This window comes from Oryctolagus cuniculus, chromosome 11 (assembly GCF_964237555.1).
Source record: "Oryctolagus cuniculus chromosome 11, mOryCun1.1, whole genome shotgun sequence".
Lineage (NCBI taxonomy): Eukaryota > Metazoa > Chordata > Mammalia > Lagomorpha > Leporidae > Oryctolagus > Oryctolagus cuniculus.
In genome coordinates this window covers 115,569,565-115,590,304 of record NC_091442.1, presented here as the reverse complement: position 1 = coordinate 115,590,304, position 20,740 = coordinate 115,569,565, and positions in this window count along the sequence as shown.

The following is a 20,740-nucleotide window of genomic DNA, read 5'->3' as shown; positions in this document are numbered from 1 at the left end:
GGGACCAGCGCCAGGTGAGGAGTGTCCTCACGCTTTGCAAAGTTGTGGGGTCGAGGACATCAGTGCTGAGGGGTGGGCAAGGAGGCCTGAGGAGCCCCCCAGCACCACGGGCTGGAAAGAGCCGCACCCGGGTCCGATTCCTGTCTGCCTCTGCCTCACTCTGGCACATGGGGCGAGACAGTGCCTGTGGGGGCCTCAGTTTCCCTATCTAACAAGGCCTCTGCTCCACCGTGGGCATCAGGCTGGGCGCTGCAGGTGAACGTGCTGAAGGCGGCGCGAGGACCTTGGCGGCTTTGGCCGGAGCCAGCGGTCACTCACCCTCCCTCACTGGCCTTCCAGGGCTGCCTGTGGGAGGGGGGTGGGGGGACTCGGCTTACTCATTCCTGGTTGCTCACCCAGCCTGGGCGCTGGCCTCCCATGGCCTAGGGCTTTCCTGATGGACGTGCTGCCCACGGTGTGGCCATGCCTCCAGAGCGTCTGGGCACCATGAGCCGGGCACCGGGGCCAAGCACCCCAGCTCTCCACAGCGCCCTCCGACGAGCAGGGGAGGGAAAGGGAGCAGCAGCCGCGGCCCCGCCCCTCTGGCCTGAGCCCCTTACGCTGGCAAAGTCACTGGGTGCCCTGGGTGCCCACTCTAGGGTAAAACCATGACCACCCCCTGTGAGTGGTGGCGGTGGGGGAACTTAGGCCTGGAAAGACCTGGTGTCCTGCTCCCAGTCCTGGGCTCCTCCCTGGTACCGGGGGGCCCTTCCTGTCTGCTCCCCAGTGCCCCTCACAGTCCCAGCCCCCTCTCTCCCAGGATCTGGCCAGCACTGGGAGACAGGAGACAGTCGTGTGTGTGTGTGTGTGTGTGTGTGCTAGCAGCCCTCTGTGCAAGTCCCGGCTCTGCCGCCGGCGTGCTGTGTGGTGTGGGCATGGCCCCTGACCTCTCTGGTTTCGGTTTCCTCATTGGTCAGTGAGACCTGGTGTTTCTGAAGGGCCGTGAGGCAGGGGCTGGGCCTCGGGAGCCTGGCAGGGGCTCCCTGGGGGAGACACAGGTGGCTCCGGGCTCGGGGGCGCCCGTGTTCCAGGGCACGCCGGAGATGGCGCCCTCCCCACACCGGCTGCGGTCTGCTTATCGCTGCCTGTCCCGGCCACTCTTCCGAGTGCCTCCTTGGGTTTCAGCCCGCATCTGCGATAGGCCATCGGGGAGCCTCGGGGGGCCGGCAGGGGGCCCCACCGCTAGCACCCCGTGAGCTGCAGGTTATCTCGCTCCGGGCCTGGCTGGGAAAATGAGACCTGTGTTATCTCCCCGACTTCCTGCAGCGCCAGGGCCGCCTCACAGCGCTCTCGTTCTGGGGCCCCGGGGAAGGGGCACAGGAGGCCATGGGGGAGCAAGGGAGGCCGCGAGCCGGTGCCAGGCTGGGAGTCGGGGCCCCTAGTTCACCCCCTGTTTACTTGTTAAGCCCCTGCCAGGGGCTGGGCACCGCCTGTGGGCCCAGGACGAGGCTCCGGGGAGCAGGAGGGGTGCTGGGAACCTGGTGACAGGCAGCCCTAGGTGTCCCAGTGGGGCGCCTGGAGGCAAATGTGGCTGTGGCGGTGTGGGAGCCGGGTTTGCCTCCTGAACGTGGGCCTCTGGTCTGTAAAATGGGCCTGGGGGTGGCTTGTTGGGCACGGGCTGTCACGGGCAGGAGGCCGCGCTGAGCCCGGGACGCTGGGTGTGAGCCCGACAAACCGCTGCCCTCCAGCTGTTCTCAACCAAAATGGCTGCTGCACGTGCCCGGCTTAGAGTCAGCGCTGGCGGGGTGGGGTTCAGTGCTGGGCGCAGGGGAGCCGGCGGTGAGTCCAGTGGGGACACGGGTGACCGGAGGCGGCTGTTGGCGGGGAGGAAGGTGTGGCAGGCACAGCAGCAGCCCCAGGCGTGTCCATGTCCTGACCCCGAGCTGGCGACGCGGTGAGTGGCAGTGTGCACACGTGACAAAGCGCAGGACCCGGGGCCTGGCCGGGAGCCTGGACAACGCATGCCCAGGCAGCAGCTGCTCTTTAAAAAAAAAAGATTTATTTTTTATTTATTTGAAAAACAGACTTACAGAGAGAGAGAAGGAGCGAAGACAGAGATCATCCACCCACTGGTTCACTCCCCAAATGGCCCTGATGGCTGGGGCTGGGCCAGGCCGGGCCAGGGGCTTCTTCTGGGTCTCCCACGTGGGCGGCTGGGCTCTAAGTACTTGGACCATCCTCTGCTGCTCCACCCTGGCCCAGCTCCCTGCTAATGCACCTGGGAAGGCAGCAGAAGGTGGCCCAGTACTTGGGCCCCTGCACTCACATGGGTGACCATCTGGGGAGTGAACCAGTGGGTGGCAGACCTCTCTCTCCATCTCTCTGTGCCACTCAGCCTTTCAAACAAATGTATCTTTTAGAAAAATAAAAAATAACAATGTAATAAACCCAAACTCATTCAATTGTACCCTTTAAATGGATGGGTGGTGTGGAATATGAGTATCTCAAAGCCGTTTGCAAATACCCTCACAGGAGGCTGGCATTGTGGTGTGGCAGGTTAAGCCTCTGCCTGCAACCACCGCATCCCATGTGGACACCAGTTTGAGTCCCGGCTGCTCCACTTCCGATCCAGCTCCCTGCTGGTGCACCTGGGAAAGCATCGGAGGACAGCTCGAGTGCTTGGGCCCCTGCACCCATGTGGGAGACCCTGAGGGGGCTCCGGCCTCCCAGCTTCGCGCCCAGTCCAGCCCCAGCTGTTGCGACCATTTGGGGAGAGAACCAGCAGATGGAGGATCTATCTCTCTCTCTCTCTCTCTCTCCTCTCTGCCTTTCAAATAAAATTTTTAAAAAATCTTAAAAAACAAGAATACCCATATGGGGGTGGGCGTTTGGCACGGTGGATAAGACCCCGCCTGGGACATCGGCATCCCACGTCACAGGGCCTGAGTTCGAGTCTTCATTCTCTCTCTTCATCCCAGCTTCCTCCTTGCGCATGCCCCGGGAGACAGCAGGCCACAACTCAAGTGCTTGGGTCCCTGACCCCCATGAGGGAGCCCCGGATCGGGTGTCGCGCTCCTGGCTCCAGCCTGGCCCAGCCGAGGTCACTGCAAGTATTTGTGAACCGGTGGGCGGGAGCTCTGTGCCCCTGCCTTTCAAATACACACAACGCGCGGGTGACGAACCCAGACGGAGGGCTATCCTACAGAACCCCCAACCTGCGCCCCTGGACAGCGATCGGGAAGAACGGGGGAGACCGAGGGACTCTCCCACGGGGGCGGGAAGTGGGGGCCTCGGCCAAGGGCCGGGCGGGGTCCTGACGGAGCCTGGAACAGGAAAAGGATATAGGTGGAAGAGCACTGACGTCCACTGCCGCCTGGGGTTTATGGGCTCCGCAGCCCTGCAGGCGCGGACGTGAATGGGAGCCGGGGCCAGGGGCGCATCTCTGGGAACGGCAGAACTATTTTTACAACTTTTCTATAAATGTAAAACGAGTGCAAGATGAAGAGCTGCAAAAAGATAGAAGGAAGGGGCAAGGTCAGCGCGGCAGGGGAGCTGTGGTGACAGAGGGGCCACGGGCGGGGGGGGGGAGGGCGGCTCAAGGAGCTGACGCTGCTGGCTCTGAAATAGAGGCCGGCCCCAAGCCAAGGAAGGTGTGGAGTGGGCACAGCCCACCCCCGCCGTGCGCCTGGGGGACAAATCTCCAAGTTCACCGCAGAGGCCCGGGGGGTGACCCCGGTGGGCACTGCACGCTCAGGAGCCTGCTCCCTAGGCGGGTGTTGACCCCGCTGGTCTGCAAGCACCCCAAAAGATCCCCATTCTGCAGAAGGGAACCAGGCACAGAGAGGCTGGGGACCGCGCCCGGGGCCACACAGCCCCGTGCGGCCGCAGCTGAGTGTGCACGGTGGCTGCTGCACCTTGCGCCCTGCTCAGCGCCAGGTGGAGAGGGTTTGGGTTGATGTCACCCCCACCCTGCGGGGTGGATGTTCCTGTCACTCTCCGTGTTGCCGATGGGAGACTGAGGTTCAGGGAGACGCAGCCCCTGGTTCAGGGTCCCAGGGCCAGGGCGCTCCCCTCCCCCATGAGAATGGCATCCCGTCCTCATGGCTGTCGTCCTCGACGTCAGACGTCCCCACACCCACACACAGCAGCGGCCCAGGGACTCCAGGCCTCATTGTTCAGGCCAGGAAGCCCCCTCCCTCCATGGCCAGGCGGGCAGTCTCTGGGGGGAGGGTTCCTTCCCTGAGCAGCGAAAGCCCAGCAAGTGGCCCTGGCCGGGACCAGGACAGAGGACGCACGCTGGCTCTTTAAGGGCAAGGGCCCAGGGCTGGCTGCGGTGCCCTGAGGGAGCCCCCTCACATCAGAAGCCCTGGCAGGGAGGCCGGGGTCTTGGTATTTGGTGACAGCCGCTGGGGAGGGGCAGGGCTCAGCATACCTGGCTGGGAAATGGGAGAGTGGCAGGGGGTCCCCGGGGCCCTGGGTGTCCCCCCGCGGGGGGCAGTGGAGGCCCTCAGCGACCTGGAGCGCCCCCTTCAGGCTGGCGCCGAGGGGAGGAACTGGGGAAGGTTAAGGGATGCCCAAGGTCACGCAGCAGGGGACGGACACTGGGGCAGTGCACAGGCTCAGGACGAGGAGGCCACCAGCCGCGACAGCTCAGGTAGCTGTGGGCAGGAGGTGCACAGCACGGGAGCCAGGGTCTCCTGTGGGGTCCGTGCGAATGTGCGCTCTTCCTCCCAGCCAGGCCCTGAGCTCCCTCTGAGCTGCTCCAGGGCTCAGGAGCCAGATGCGAATCTGCCCTGAGGTCAGAGAGGGCTTCCTGGGGGAGGTGGCATCTCAGCTGGCCAGGAGCTGAGATGTGCGGGAAGGAGCCTGGGTTCAGACCCTGCCTGGCCGCTTGTGCCCCTGTCACCTCTGCTGAGTGACTTCACCTTGTCCCCCGTGTCACCCTCATTAATGCTGCTCCTGCCCGATCCGCACCACGGAAGGAACAGGTTCGGGAGAGGACAGATGGGTGGGCGTGGGCAGAGGGTGCCCGGGCTGGGCACCGGTGCTTGGGGGTTGGCCCGCGTGGGCAGACTGCTGTGGAATCTCCCAAGTCTAAGGGAAGCGGCCTGTGAGAGAACAGCTCAGGGCCAGGGACGCTGCCCGCCTCTGCCCAGGCGCTATGCAAATGAGGTGCTATGCAAATGGGCACTGTGCACATGTGCACCTTGGCCAGTGACACAACCAAATGTCACAGCCCAGTGACAAGGGATGAGAAGGCACCTGGCCCTTCCTGCCGGCTCCCTCTCTGGGGCTGGACAGGCACTGGGCGCCCAGCGGCTGATGGGACGCCCTGGCGTTCCCGCCCCGTCTGCGGGGCCTCTCCTGGCTCCTCCGTGGAACGCACCGCTCCGTGTGTGCCAGAAGCATCCACGGCTCGCTGCCCTGGCCCTCCCATTCCAGCCAAGGCACCCCCCCCCCCCAATATGGAAAAGGAAAGCTCTCTGTGTAGCGCTATCAACCAAAACGCAGTATTTATAACTTGGAAAAACGGGAAATCCCCACCGTGCCAGCAGTACGGGGCGGCAGGGTGAACGGCGGGCCGTGCCCCGGCCGCAGGGCCACACGCCGACACAGACGCGGGCCAGGGGAGGAAGCCCGCAGGTTGCAGAGGCAGGATGCCACCGTGGCGGGTTTGCTTTTAATATACAGCATGATCTCAGCCATGTTGTTTTTTTTTTTTTTTTTAATCCTCAAACAAAAAACTATGGGAGGAAATACATCAAACCCGAACAATGATCGCCGCTGGGTGGGTGGCTGTGGGTGGTGATTTTTCTTCCTTATTTTGACTTTTGGGCATTTTTCGGATTTTCGTAAGTGAGCATGTATTGTGACTTTTATGGTAAAGATGTTAAAAACAACAAGCCTCAGAAATCGGGGGCAAGGGTCGGTGCTGTGTGGGAGGGAGCCCGATTCAGACGAGGAGCTGGGCCCCTGCGGCCCCCTGGGACTCAGGGATGCTCCCTGTCGCCGTCCTGGCAGGCAAGCCGCCGCCCGCTGGCCGGGGACAGCCTGTGAGTGTTCATGGCCCCCACAAGTATGAGGCTCCTGCCTCACCCTGGAGATGGAGCTGGGTGACTTCTAGACGCGGTCTCCGTGCTGGGCTCTGGGCCGGCTCCGCCTCTATGGCTGTGTGGCCTTGGGGGAGTCCCCAGCCTTCCTGGGCTCTGGGCACAGAATCCTAGAAGCTCCCCGGTGCAGGCCCCGTCCCCTGAGTCAGCCCCTGACCTGTTGGGGTCCCCAGAACCTTCCACGTCTGGCCTGTGGCCCTCGTTCCCCACCATCATTCCCTAGGGACGTGCTTGTGGGCGGGCTCTCTCCTGGAGGCTCCCTCCCCACCTACGATCAGCTGCACCCCTCCGCGGGCCAGCTGTGGGGGGAGGGAGGACTGCACTGGGCAGCACCCCCAGGAACAGGTGCGAGCAGCCAAGGGCGAGCAGGGGCCGTGACGGCATCGGGCTGTTCTGGCCACCCCCGTCCTGGGAGCCACCAGGAACCTAGGACCCACATTCCTGGGCACTGCCAGCTTCCCGCTGGGTCCTTCTAGACACAGACCTGTCTCCAGTGCTTTCCAAACAGGGACGGAGGCCCTCGAGCCTCCACGGGTGGGCAGGTCCCACAGCTAGCCAAGGGCAGGGCCGGGACTTGAACCCAGGCCACCAGGTCTCTCACACTCTGAGAACTCAGTGGTTTGCGGCTGCCAGGCCGGATCAGCGCAGAGCCCAGGCCCCCGCGCTTGGGGAGTGGGTCCGACTGTCAGAGGCATCCCGGCTTCTGCACCGCGCACGGCACTCCGCACCAGCCCGTGGGTGGCGCTGCTCCGTCCGCACAGCTCTGCCCGCCCAGCTCCTGGAGCGTCCGCAGGCCAAGCCCGGGGTGCAGACAGGAGTAAGATTCCCTTTGTGCTCCTGGCCTGGGGACTCCCAGGCAGAGGGGACGGCCCAGATCTGGGCCCAGGGGAGGTCTCAGGCTGGGATTCTGGGAGGTTCCGGGAGGGGGAAGCTGAGGAGGTTCCGAGGCTGTGGCTGGTGGGGGGTGTGTGTGTGTGGTGGGGGGTGCGCTGTGCAGAGACGCCGTCTAGGAAAGGATGTGGCTTCAGCCTTCCTGGGTCACAGCTGGAAGGGGAAGCGGGGGGGTGGGGGCTGGCGCTGGGTGGGGCTGAGGTCACAAGGCAGAGCCGCCTTGGCCTCCTTGGCCTCGAGTGACAGCCTGGCTGGGCCCTCGGAGGCGGGGAGGGAGGGGGAAGTGGGATCAGCATTCCTGTCTCTGACCACTTGCTTCTTCCTCACTTCCCCACTGGTCTTGGTGCTTTCTCCAAGGAACCCACTCCCACTCGGCGCCTCTGCACCTGCTGTTGCTTGTGCTTAAAGGGGCGGGCTCTCTCTCTCTCTCTCTCTCTCTCTCTCTCTCTCTCTCTCCACAGAGAGGTCTTCCATCCACTGGTTCACTCCACAAATGGCCAGGACAGCCAGGGTACCAGGGGCCCGAGTACTTGAACCATCTTCCACTGCCTGCCCAGGCGCAGCAGCAGGGAGCTGGGTCGGAAGTGGAGGATCTGGGATTTGCACAAGACTCTGATATGGGCTTGCAAGCAATGGCTTAACCTGCTGTGCACAATGCCAGCCCCTGCAGTCTTAGTCACCTCCCAACACGACCCTCTCAGACAAGTGTCGTGACCCCTGTCCACGGCACCACCCCCCAACTGTCTCTCACCAACACCACTTGGCTGCTGTTTCGGGTGCCGCTTGACTCAGCAGCTCGGGGGCGAGGGGTTTGGTCTGCCTGGTTCACAGTGCCTGGCACACAGTAGGTGCTCACAGCACAGCACTGAGCACCCACTGTGTGCAGAGGGTGAGAAGCCCAACGTTTCATCATCTCAGAAAACCGTGCACGATGGTGGCTCTGACAGGCAGGGTCCTGGCGGGGGAAGGGGCAGAGGGTGTGCCTGGGCTCTGGGCACCCCCGGGCAAGTCCACTCCTGCTGCTGGGGTAGAGAATTAGCCCCATGCTGGAGGTGGGGAAGCTGAGGCACAGAGTGCTTAGCCCCGGAATCCTGAAGATCTTTCACTCCGTCCACATTCCTTGGATCTGTGAGTGGCGCTTAGCTGGTGACCCTGGTTTGCCCCCTCTCCCTGTTTCTCCCTGGGAAGCCCGGACCGGAGATCAGCCCATCTCCGCAGTGATGGGGCCGAGCCATGGCCTCGTCTCCGACTCTCATCAGCTCTGAGTGCCGGGAGCTCTCGACAGCATCCGCGCCAGCTCCTTTGGGTTTCTGTGTCTGTAAAGGTTTCTTTATTTACGTGAGAGGCCCGTGGGTGGCAGGGGCCAGGTGCTTGGGCCATCATCCGACAAGCAGGCTGCGGGATCAGAAGTAGGGCAGCTGGGACGCAGGTGTCCCGGGCAGCGGTCGCCCGCAGTGCCACCACGCCTGCCCCTCTGCCGGCTGCTTTGGAATATACATGTGACCGGTGTCAAGCCCAGTCCTCCTGCTGGTCTGTGGCGCACTGGACCCGATTCCTCTGTCCGTGTGCCCGCAGCCGCCTCCCCCACGCCCCTTGCCGGCCTCTGCAGCCACTGTTACGCTTCTGCGTGTGCTGAGAGGCAGCACTGGTTCTGTCTCCTGCGCCTGGCTTATCTCACTTCACGTCACCGCTTCCTCCAGGCTCATCCTCCTTGCGGCAGACGACAGGATTTCCTTCTTTTTTACGGCTGAATGCTATTCCCTGGTGTATAAATAGTCCGTGTGCTGATGGGCATCTAGGCAGCTTCCCTATCTTGGCTATTGTCAGCAGGGCTGAGATAAGCACCCAGGGCAGATGTCTCGCAGCACAGCGACGTTGATCCCTGGGTGTGTGCCCGGCAATGGGGCTGCGGGCTCCAGCCACCGCCGCTCGGCTTCCGGGTTCCGAGGACCTTCGGTGCTGCCTTCCATAGGGCTCTGCTGGGGTCCACAGCAGGGTCCCCCTTCCCCACTCCTGGCCTGCATTTTTATTTAAGATTTTATTTATTTATTTGAGAGGCAGAATGAGAGAGAGAGAGAGAGAGAGAGAGAGAGAGAGAGAGAAAGGGCATCCATCCGCTGGTTCACTCCCTAAATGACCACAACAGCTGGAGCTGGGTCGATCCGACCAGGAGTCAGGAGCTTCTTCCAGGTCTCCCACGTGGGTGCAGGGGCCCAAGGACTTGGCCATCTTCCCCTGCTTTCCCAGGCCGCAGTAGAGAGCTGGATCGGAAGTGGAGCAGCCGGGATTCAAACCAGCGCCCATAAGGGATGCCGGCACTGCAGGCCCTGCCTCTCCCGCTGTGGCACGACGCCAGCCCTGAAAGAGCCGAACTCGAGCCCTGTTGCTGTGGGCTGGGGAGCAAGTCTGTCCCCCCTCCACGCCTCTGCCTGCTCCTGCGTAAGCAAAGACAGCAGCTGGGCGCTCAGAGCAGCCTCCCCAGAGCCGCGCCTCTCGCCGGGACTGGCTCTGTGAACTTGAGCTTCCTGCCCCACTTCTCACCATCCACGCTGGCTCCTCTCTGCACTGCCCGGAAAAGGCTCTCGACAGAGAAGGCGGAAGCAGCGCCGTGGCGTCTGCTGACCCAGCGCCATCTGCCCGAGCCTGGCTGCCCTAAGTGCGTGATCGCGGGTGCGGACGGGGGTGGGGTGGGGGCGCACTTGTGGACACACGTGTGCGTGATCGCGGGTGCGGACGGGGGTGGGGTGGGGGCGCACTTGTGGACACACGTGTGCGTGATCGCGGGTGCGTACGGGGGGTGGGGTGGGGGCGCACTTGTGGCCACACGTGCCTCAGAGCACATCTCTCTGCGGCTCAGACCAGGAGCTTCTCCCAAGACTTTGCTCCCAAACAAGAGACATCTGAACCAGGAGCTGCCTGGCAGGAAGGCTGGCCCCCTCCCCACAGCCAGTGCCTCACCTGGCCCTGAGGAACCCCTGCCCCGCCCTCCCCGGGCCAGCCGGTCACCTATCACTCTGCCCCAGCAGGCCCGCCCTGCCCCCCACCTTTCAAGGGCCTGCGGGAGCGGTGTCCATAGAAGCAGGTGTGAGTACCTGGCTCTCTCCTAGAAAAGGCAAGCCTACCATACCGGCCCGTGGTGGCCAGGGCGCGGCGGGATGGAGGGGGTGTGAGCATAGGGGACGATGGCAACACTGAGCTGGGGGCCCTGTGACCGTTCCCATTTGAGCGTCAACAACGGATGAGTTTGCTGTGTGCAAATCACACCTCTAAAAAGCTGCCGGGGATGAACCCCCACCCCCACCCCGGGCTCCTCATTGCTTCCCACGCTTGCCCTGCACCTGCTGTGGGCCTGGCACTGCTCAGGGCACAGGGCACAGCAGGGAGAAAACGCAGTGGAGCCCCCAGCCCACAAGGACCCAGGAGATGGCTGGGAGAATAATCCCACCGAGTCTCACAGGCAGGGGTGCTAGGACCCTCGGGGGAGGGGGACCGGCCTGCAGGCCTTTAGGGTCCTGCCTCTGTCCCACCCCCTCTTAGTAGTCTCCTTTTGAGGCTGGGTCCTCCAGAGCCCAGGTGGGGCCGGGCTCTGGAGAGAGGACCCCTGTGGTGCTTGCTACCCCATGGAAGGGGACCCCAGCAAGGAGGAGCCCTGAGGACACGGCCACATTTCGCCCTCTGCCACCCCGACAGGGGTAGGGGCCAGGGACCGGCATTTTGGTGTAGCCAGTTAAGTGCCGGATGAGCCATATGAACTCAGGTTCGAGTCCCCATGTCCACGTCCGATCCAGCTCCCTGCTAATGCTCCTGGGAAAGCAGTGGAGGTTGGCCCACGTGCTTGGGTCCCTGCGCCCATGTGGGAGACCCGGATGGAGTTCCAGGGTCCTGGCTTCCGCCTGGTCCAGCCCTGGCTGTTGGAGCCATCTGGAGAGGCAGCCAGCAGGTGGGAGATCAATGCTTTTTAAAAAAATGGCAGAGGCGAGGGAAGGGGCAAGCCACTCCAGGTCCCGTGGGCTTCCCCGGGCAGGCACACGGCATCAGCAGCCAGCACGTGCTCCAGGCCCGGCACACACCAGGGCTCTGGCCTGCCTGCCGGTCCCCACCCCAGATGTGGTGCCTGCCCTCTTTCGCTCAAATCCTGTAGCTTCGGCCCTCCCCAGGGACGTACACACGCACTCGGGCCCGCGCACCTGGCAAGACCCAACACCTGCTGAGCAGTCTCCCTCAGTCTTCCCCAGGGCAGCGGCATCAGCCCATTTCACAGACAAGGAGATGGAGGCGCTGTGAGCTCGTTCCCTGCCCAGAGAGGGCGCTGCATGCCTGGCTGTCTGGTTTAGGGGTCCGATGTCTGTGGTCTCCGTAGCCACTGCCAGGTCTTGGGGACCCCTGTGTCCGGTGCCTCCTGCCCATTCTGAGGCCCTGTGCCCCACGGGGGCTCAGTAGCTCTTAGCTTATGAGGCGCTCTCGCACGCTGGGGTGGCGTCGGCCCGGTCACTACCCCACGGTAGAGAGGGAGCGGAAGCTCTTGTTCAAGGTGGTGCAGGGGCTGGTGGCAGAGCCGGGACTGGGCCCCTGACTCCTGGCCCACATCTCTCGCCCTGCTCTCGGGGAGGGAGGCCTTAGGTCACCTCAGATCCTGGAAGGTTCTGGAGAGAATAGGAGCTCCCCGTGGGTGCTGGATGAGCAGAGAGCTCTCCCCAGGAGGCAGACCCCGCAGCGGGCGGTGGAGGCTGAGGGTGCGGGGGTCCGTGCTGCGGCCCGCCTGGGTCCCCTCCGCCGCTCTGACAAGCACAGCAGGTGTGCCTGGTCCGTGCCTGTCCGGTGGGGGCGGCTCAGGGACTCTGGAATCCGAGCCCCTAGGGAGAGAAGGCTGAGGGGGGGGTGAGAGGAACCTGGAAGTCCCCTCGCCTGGCACCTGTCTGGGGGGAGGAATGCCCGCCAGGAAGCGCCCGCTCCTCCCATCCACACGCCCCGTCCTCGCCCGGGGGAGCCAGGCCCAGCCAGGCATTGTTCGAGGTTTAAAAATAAAGGCGGCTTGGCCTGGGCCCCGCTGGCAGAGGGGAGGGGGCGGCTCTGGCCCAGGCCCCAAGGGCATCTGGCTCCCCCAGCAGCATGGCCGGGAGCGTGGGGGGTCCCCAGAGAGCCAGCAGCTCGGCTCTCGTGCCTCCCCCTCACCTCGGCTGCTCAGGTTGCACCGTGCCCTCCCCAGAAGCTTCCGGCAACCTGGGACCAGTTTCAGGGAGGACACAAGCTCCCCCTAACTCCCTCTTTCACGCACCAGCTGCTCGCCTAAGCTACATCCCCGCGACCCCCACAGGGCGATGGTTACCAATAAACAAACCAGGCAGCCAAGGCTCAGAGAGGTTTGGTAATTTACCCCAGGCTGCACAGCAGGTGACCAGAGTGCTCAGAGTGAGCATCCTCACCAGGAAGCCCGCAGCTGCCTGGCCCAGGGCTCCTGTTCCAGGCCCTCCCTGTGGCCAGCAACAGAAGTTTTCCACGTCTGCTGAGTGGTCAGGGACTTGGAGGAGTGGCCAGGGACAGGGGAGGTGGCCAGGAGGGAGCAGAGGGAGAGAGCGGGGAGTGCCCCGGGCGGCAGGTGCTGTGAGCTCACTGGCAGCGGGGCCGCTGTCTCCATTTGGTTAGAAAACTGAGGCCCAGAGACGCAGTCTGGAGGGTGGGCTTCGGGGCAAAGCCTGGTCCACGTGCACGTGGGCTGCGGGTTCCTGGGAGCCCCCACACGGAGCACGGCCCCACCCCTCCTCAGCAGGTCCCAAGGTGGCGGGAGGCGCTGATGCGGGGGCTAGGGGACAGCAGAAAGGGTTTCGGCAGAGGGGAGGCCGTGGCTCAGGCCACCCCTGGGCAGCTCCGACACGGGCCTTGCCCTGCCCTGCCCAGGTGCTGCGCGGCTGCCAGCCCCTCATTCCAGACAAGATCCGGTGATCCCCGTCCGCCCCCGGGGCCTCTGCTGGGGCTGGCACGCTGCTGCTGGCACCGGAAAGCGACATTCCAGAGCCCCCCGGATTCTCGGCAGGGCAAGAGAGCAGAGGCTTCTGGGACGTGTCCAGCGCAGCAGTGTGGGCAGGGGGTGTGGCTGAAGAGGATGTGGGGGGGCACGGGGGCTGAATACCTGTCCACAGGATGTGGGAGGGACCGGGCAGGGGACAGGCAGGGGCAGGCCCCCCACCCTCCACCACGGGAGCCTGAGCAGGGGCGAGAGTGCAGCCTGCAGATTTCGGGGCAGAGGGGGCTGGGCCGGGACGCAGCCTTTTTTGGTGACAAAGCATCTCTTGTACCTGCTGTCCGCGGTGCTCCGGGGACACTGCTAACTGGCTGTGTGACCTTGGTGGACGAACGCCCTCTTTGGGCCCCAGGGACTCGGGAGGGAACTGCAACAGGTAGATGTTGAAGGTGCCTTTAGCCAACAGTTTCAGATGCTCAGGTCCAGGATGGTGTGACCTTGGCTTCCTTCCTGGCCTCCCCCTCCAGTCTCGAGCCAGCAGCCAGCAAGCACCTCCTTTAAAACTGAGCCCAGGGACTGGGGCTGTGGCGTAGAGGGTAAGGCCTGCAGGGCCCACATCCCATATGGGCACTGGTTCGAGTCCCAGCTGCTCCACTTCCGATCCAGCTCCCTACTAATACCTGGAAAGTCCTTGGGCCCCTGCACTCACGTGGGAGACCTGGAAGAAGCTCCTGGCTCCTGGCTTCGGCCTGGCCCCACCCAGCCCTGGCCATTGCGTCCACTTAGGGAGTGAACCAGCAGGTGGAAGGTCTCTCTTTGACCCTCTCCTGTCTGTCTTTCAAATAAATAAATAAATCTTTAAAAGCCAAACCGAGCCCTGCCCAGCGCTGCTCTCCCCCCCAAGGGCGGGCTGCCCTCTGCCCCTGCTCCCTCCTGGTGCCGGTCCACCCTCCCTGGCCGCACGGCTGTGCCTGCTGCACCACTCAAGTCTCCCCGCTCCGGCCTGGCCGCACCCAGGTCTTCGAATAGTTCCTTCTGGTCATCCAAGACACGGCTCAGATGTCACCCCCACCGAGGCCTCCCCTGACCCCTGTCTCAGGCCAGTGTCCTGCAGCGGCCCGGGTTCACGGTCACTTCCTCCGACGCCTGCTCTGTGCAGCGTTCGCATGCGTCTGCAGCTGCCTGGTGCCCTGGTGGCCCCCGGCCGGCCTCCGCTCTGGCTGGCCCCGCCCGGCCCTCAGCGGGCTCTCCCCGAGTCCTTTTGGAATGAGTGACCATGAGACTTCGGGTTCCTGCGGACACGGCCAAGGCCCTGGCTCCACACCGGGCTTCTTCCCTGGGGGTTCACAGCTGCTGCCCTGCGTGGCCTCCCCCAGGGACTCAGCCCGGGGTCAAGCTTCCAGGGAGGAGCACCAGCCACCGGGCCGGCAGCTTGCGGTGGGGGAGCGAGGAGGGAAGCCCCATGACCCCCGAGGTCCCGGGGCCGTTCCCCAAGAGCAGAAGCGCAGCCCTGGACCTGGAAACCCCCCGGGCTTGGCCGCCAGGCCGGGCGGTTCTGGGGTGACCTCATCGCCTTGAAAGGACGGCAGTGAGGCAGGAAACCGAGGACGCATCGCTGGGCTAAATTTAGAGCGTTTGATTCAGCCCCGGCCGGACAATGCTCCCGGAGTCCACATTGTGTGCGAGGGGCCAGAGGGCAGGCTGCCCACTGCATGGCCGGGCCTGGGCCGTGCCAAGCTGTCTGGGCGCAGAGCAGCCAGCTGGGGGTGGGCTCGGCGGACGCTGCCCTTTGGATTAAGGCTAAGGGTGGGGAGGGGGTGCCCCAGGGACGAGCAGAGGGGCTCTGCTGTCAGAGGACAAATGCTTAGCCACAGACCCTCAGCCGGGGCAGCCATCATGGCCCCCATGCTTTTCTGCCTGGCTTGAGGCTCGGGCTCAGGGACCAAGTCGCCAAGGGCCACCTGGGCCCGCCAGGGCTCTGACTGGCAGCCCGGGCCAGCCGTGCCCCCTGACCAGGGCAGAAGAGGCTCCGCCTGCGCAGGCTCCAACACCCATTGCCATGGCAACCCAGGGTCCAGGCCTGGCGCACTGCAGACAGAGTCGGAAGCTGGGGGCTTGGTGAGGAGGCAGGGGCCGGGGCTGGCTTCTGACCTCCGCCTGTCCCTGCCAAGGGACCAGGCCAGCAGCCGGCTGACGGCACTGGCTAGGCCAGAGGTCCCGGAGGGTACCCTGTTTTGGTGCCCACGCTGCAACCAGGCAGCCCGGGGTGGGAGAGGTGGGGTGGGGACTCCTCAGTTCAGAGCCACCATGGTGACAGAAGGCCCAGCAGGCCTGTGTTCAGGACCCTCCTCCTCCTGCCCCTGCCCCTGCCAGAGCCCCCACCCCACCCCAGGAGTCCCACTGAGCTTTAGGCCACCTGCCCTGGAAATGGGGGTGGGGAGCAGCAGTCCCAGTGGACCTGCTGCATCCGTGGGAGGTGCGGCAGGTGCAGGGAGCGGACCCTGCGATGCTCGGATCTCTGCCTGGGCCCCTGCTGGGCCTGGGACCGGAAGCCCCGGCTCCTGCGTTGAGCGGCTGGGGTCTGAGTGGGGAGAAGATTGTCTGAGGCCACGTGCGGGGCGGCAGCTTGGCCCAGCAGCCACCACGGGCCCCGGAGCCACGGCCCCCTCGCCGCAGCCCCTGCCCTGCCCGGGCGGCCGTGGCCGTGGCCGCTCTGCATTGCACACCATGAGTCATGTTATCATGCTCTTAGGAGCTGAGTAACCACCTGGGTTATTTATACCCCGGCTTAGCAGGCCTTCCTTCCCTCCTGAACACCGGGAGGACGCCGTGGGGGTGGGGAGGCTGGCGCCCGGGGCCGCGGCCTGGGAGAAGGCAGCTGAGCACCCCCACATCCCCTCCCCTGGGGTGCCGCCCCCGCAGGGCACCCAAAAATAGCCGTGGCTGTCCCAGCACAACAGGATGGGCCTGGACCCGGGCATGGACGCAGAGGTGTCCCCGTGGCTTGGGGAGGGGGATTCCTTTCCCGAGCGAGTCACCCGTCTGGAAAAACAAAGAAGGAAAAAGCTGAAAATTTTTCCTTCCATCAAAACAGGAAGAAGTTGGGGAGGAGGGAGGGACGGGGAGATGAGGGGTGGAGGCCCCGACACATCCTCCACCCCGTGGGGGTCTTCAGGGTGGGGAAGCCCCTGGCGCCTGCACCCAGGGGCCCAGGGGCCGGCTGGGCTCGGGGCGGGCACCCCGGCCGCGGCGGGTGCTGGCTTCCTCCTTTCCTCCCGGGCCTGCGCACTGGTACCACGTCACACGTGCACACGCACCCGGCCCGCAGCTCATTCACAGTGGGGGGGGGGGCGCTCACTCTCGCTTGCTCTCTCCTTCTCTCCTTCCCTCCCCGTCAGCGGATCTTGTGACTTAAGTCCTGATCATTCCAGCAGGTGCCCCAGGGCTGCCACTCCCCTCTGCCAGCCTCAGTTTTGTCATCTGTGCTAAGGGCACCGTCTCTCCCACGGGCTTCCATGGTTTGCAGCCCCTTGCGCACCGTCCAAGGAGGGGGAGCTACAGGCAGAGACAGAGAGGGGCGGGGCCAGGGACACAAGGTCGGGAGGTGGTCAAGCGAGGAGGGCAGGAAGGATCCCGGATGACCAGCCCAGGGCTTCAGCAGGGACTGCCGGCGGCTGGGGGCATCTGTGCGGGGCACGGTGGTCGCTAGCTCAGTGGTCACTGTCCAGACCCTTACTCACTCCCCAGGGCTCCCCCCCACCCCATTTGTCTTCTTACCACCGCGCAGGGCATTTGTCCAGCTGCCTGTCTCCCGCCAAGCCGCCCTCCGGCCTGCCTTGGCCTGTGCACCCACGAGGGCAGGGGGCTCCGGACGGATGCGTGTGTGTGCCATCTCCTCGCCATCAGAATGTGCCTGGACCCCCTCCTCCAGGGGTCTGGACTCAGTTTTCTTGTCCGTGAGATGGGAATAGCAAGCTCTCCTCTCCCTGGCTTGTTGCGTGTTCAGGAGTCGATGCCCGAGGGTGCTTGAGAAAGTTCACGGAAAGTGTGCTTTATGAGAAAACTCGTCACGGATTTCAAGTTTTTTGCATCAAATATTTACCTTTTAGTTCCACTTGCCATGAACTTTTTGAAGTACCTTCATATTAATTCAAACTATGTAAAGTCACAATACTTAACTTTTTTTTTGAAAGGGCAGAGTTAGACAGTGAGAGAGAGGTCTTCCTTCTGTGGGTTCACCCTCCAAACGGCTGCTACGGTCGGCGTGCTGCACCCATTCGAAGCCAGGAACCAGGTGCTTCTCCTGGTCTCCCATGGGGTGCAGGGTCCAAGCACCTGGGCCATCCTCCACTGCACTCCCTGGCCACAGCAGAGAACTGGCCTGGAAGAGGGGCAACCAGGACAGAATCCGGCGCCCCGACCGGGACTAGAACCCGGTGTGCCGGCACCGCAGACAGAGGATTAGCCTAGTGAGCCGTAGCGCCGACCACAACACTTGACTTTAAAAATTTACTTGGGGCCGGTGCTGTGGCGTAGCAGGTAAAGCTGACGCCTGCAGTGCCGGCATCCCATATGGGCACCGGTTTGAGTCCTGGCTCTCCCACTTCCAATCCAGTTCTCTGCTATGGCCTGGGAAAGCAGCGGAAGATGGCCCAAGCCCTTGGACCCCTGTACTCGCGTGGGAGCCCTGGAAGAAGCTCCTGGCTCCTGGCTTTCGTCTGGCCCAGTACCAGCTGTTGCGGCCATTTGGGGAATGAACCAGCAGATGAAGATCTCTCTCTGTGTCTTTCTCTCTCTAACTCTGCCTTTCAAATAAATAAAAATAAATCTTAAAAATATATTTATTTGAAAGGCAGAGAAGAGAGACAGACAGGCAGAGATCTTCCAATTGCTGGTTCACTCCCAAAGTCGGGCAAGTTCCATCCCTAACTCCTGTGTAGGTGGCAGGGGCCCAAGGACCTGGGCCATCCCCTGCAGGCCCCGGGGCAGCCCTTAGCTGGAAGCAGAGAAACGGAACTGGGACAGGAGCCCAGGCGCTCTGATTTGGGGCATGGGCAGCCCAATGGGACTTCACAGCTGTGCCAGACGTCCACCTCACCTGATTTTCAGAATGTTTTTTACTTCTTAAAGATTCATTTTATTTTCTTGAAAGGCAGAGCAAGAGGTGGGGGGAATCTTCCATTCCTTTGTTCATTCCCCAAATGGTTGGCACGGTTGGGGCTGGGTGAGATGGAAGCCAGGAGCCAGGACTCCATCCAGGTCTCCACGTGGGTGGCAGGAGTCCAAGTACTTGGGCCATCCTCCTCTGCTCTCCCAGACGAATTAGTAGGGATCTGGATGGGAAGTGGAGCAGCCAGGACTCGAACTGGCGCCCTGATGTGGGCTCACTGCGCCACGACACCAGCCCCCAAACCTCATTGGTTTTAAAGAGCAGTTTTCAGTTCATAGGAAAAGCCAGACGCAGGCCCAGAGTCAGTCAGGGCCGGGCACCGGGGTTTGCACACGGGCGGGGCGGTCCAGGCAGTGCTGCTGGCTTCAGACTGCCCAGGTTCGAATCCCAGCTCTGCCCTCTTGTTGCTGACTGTGGCAAAGCTGCCCTGGGCTTCATTCTGCCCATCCACAGCCTGGGCGAGAGCAGTTGTTCTCAGGCAAGTGCACTGTGGGGCACAGTGTAGCCACACAGCTTCAGCTCTCGTGAATATTCATGAAACCTCTTTTTCAAAACTGTGGTTGGTTACATTCTTTTGACACGCCCGCCAATTACAAATAGCTGCTGCTGGCCCGCTGGTGCGCCTGCGACCTGCCTGCCCCCCCTTCCCTCCCTCCCACCTCCTGTCCCCTCCAGTTCCCTGGACTCCAGAGAGGACGCCCTGGTGTGGAAGGTGCTGGCTAACCCACCCCTAGCACACCCCAGGGGGCGGGCAGCAGATGGCCTTGGATCTGGGGTGCCGGGTGTGTCTTGGGGCTCCCCTGACCGCCACACCCACCTGTAGGCCTCGGCACGCAGCTGGCACAGGCTCTGTGCGCCTCACTACGGGGAAGGGGCTGGGTGGCTCCGATTCGGAGGTGGCTTCCCCTCACAGGCTTGGGTCAACCCTGGCACTGCCCCCTCCCTGCTGGGCCACGCTGGCCAGGGCAGCAGCCTCCCTGGGTCTTCTCCCTCCACAGCGCGACCTCAGCACTGCGCCAGCCTTCAGGTAGGGGCAGGAGGCAGCTGGCGTGGGGGGAGCAAGCCTCCCTTCCCTTGTCCGCAAAGGGGCAGCGACTGTCCCACCTCCCTCCCCGGGCGGCCAGCTCAGGTGGGGCCTGGCTCTGAGGCTGGCCCAGCAGGTAAGAACAGGGCAGTGAGGGGCAGCCTGTTGTGGGGGCGGGACCAAGGTTCCAGGATCAGGGTGGGGGCGGGGCTTAGCTTGTGGTCTCCCAGCCTGTCTGCCCCCGCCTCACCCCAGGAGGGCTTCGCTCAGCTTCCAGACCCTTCCAGGGCAGGTAGCTCCTCGAAGCCCCGTCCAAACATCCTCTTCCTCGTCTGGAGCCTTGGGGAGCTAAAAATGCATCTGCTGAGCCCCGGGAAAACAAACACTGGCTTCCCTCGCCTTTGTATACAGGCCAAGGCCAAGGCCGCAGGGTGGGCTCCGGCACGCTGGCCGGCCGCCTCCCTGGGACCCACAGCTGCCGTGGCCAAGCCTCGCCAGGGTGGGGGTCTCCCACAGAGGCCCAGCGTGTGGGGCGCTGGTCCTCGCCAGCCCTGGAGCTGAGACAGGTGCATGTGCGCCAGCGTGCACGGTGTGCGTGTGCACGAGAGCCTGGAGTCGCAGTGACCACGGCGTCTGCTGAGGACTCTTGAGATGTAGTTGCTCATTTAACCCCATGAGGTGGGCAGCTGAGCTCGGAGAGGTTAAGTCATTCGCTCAAGGTCACAGAGCTGGTCTCTGGACCCAGACGCTGCCAGGAAGCCTGCTCTCTGAACCTCACTTTCCTGAGCTGTAAAATGGGCACATGCGGTGGTAACACTTTCTCCAGGGTGGCTGTGAGGGGAGGCGGGGCAGAGGGTGAGGAAGCGCCCACAGGGAGGCGGGGCCAGGACCGCAGGGGAACAAGGGCGAGCTGACCGCGCTACGTGGGGTGGGAGTGGACACGGGCTTGGCCCTTGTAAAGCCCCAGCCGCAGTCTCAGTCACTCAGGACACAGCCCGGGACCGTCCCCAGTTGGAGCCCCACTTCCTCTTCCTCCAGGTGTGGACAGCTGGTGTTGCGCCCTCGGTTCGCGTCATGGCGCGGGGCCGCCTGGGGATCGACCCCAACCCCTTCCTTGGTTTTTCCCGGCCTCCACGCTCAGGAAGGAAGACTCTTTTTTAGAGAGGACTTTGATTTATTTTCATTTATTTGAAAGACGCAGAGACAGAGAGATGTTCCATCCGTTGGTTCACTCCCCACACGGCCGCAACAGCCAGGGCCGGGCCAGGGGCTCGGTCAGGGCGCTTTCTCTGAACGCGCAGTTCCAACAGCCCCTGGCCTTGGGCGGGCCCCCTCTGGCAAGGATGGCCACTGGTTCTCCAGCTTGGGGTAGGAGAGCAGGCGTTGGGGGGTATGGGGTCTGGCTCCCCCCTCTCAGCCCGTCATCCCTCCTGGTCCTATCGGAGAACCTCATGCTACAAGCACCCGCCCTCCACCCCTTAGGGAGGGCCTGGCAACTTTGTACCCGCCGGGACCCACAGGCAGACACAGGCAAGGCACTGACTCATGGGCAGACATTCAGTGAGCAACAACTGAACGCTGGGAGCTGGGGCGAGGCCCCTGCTCAC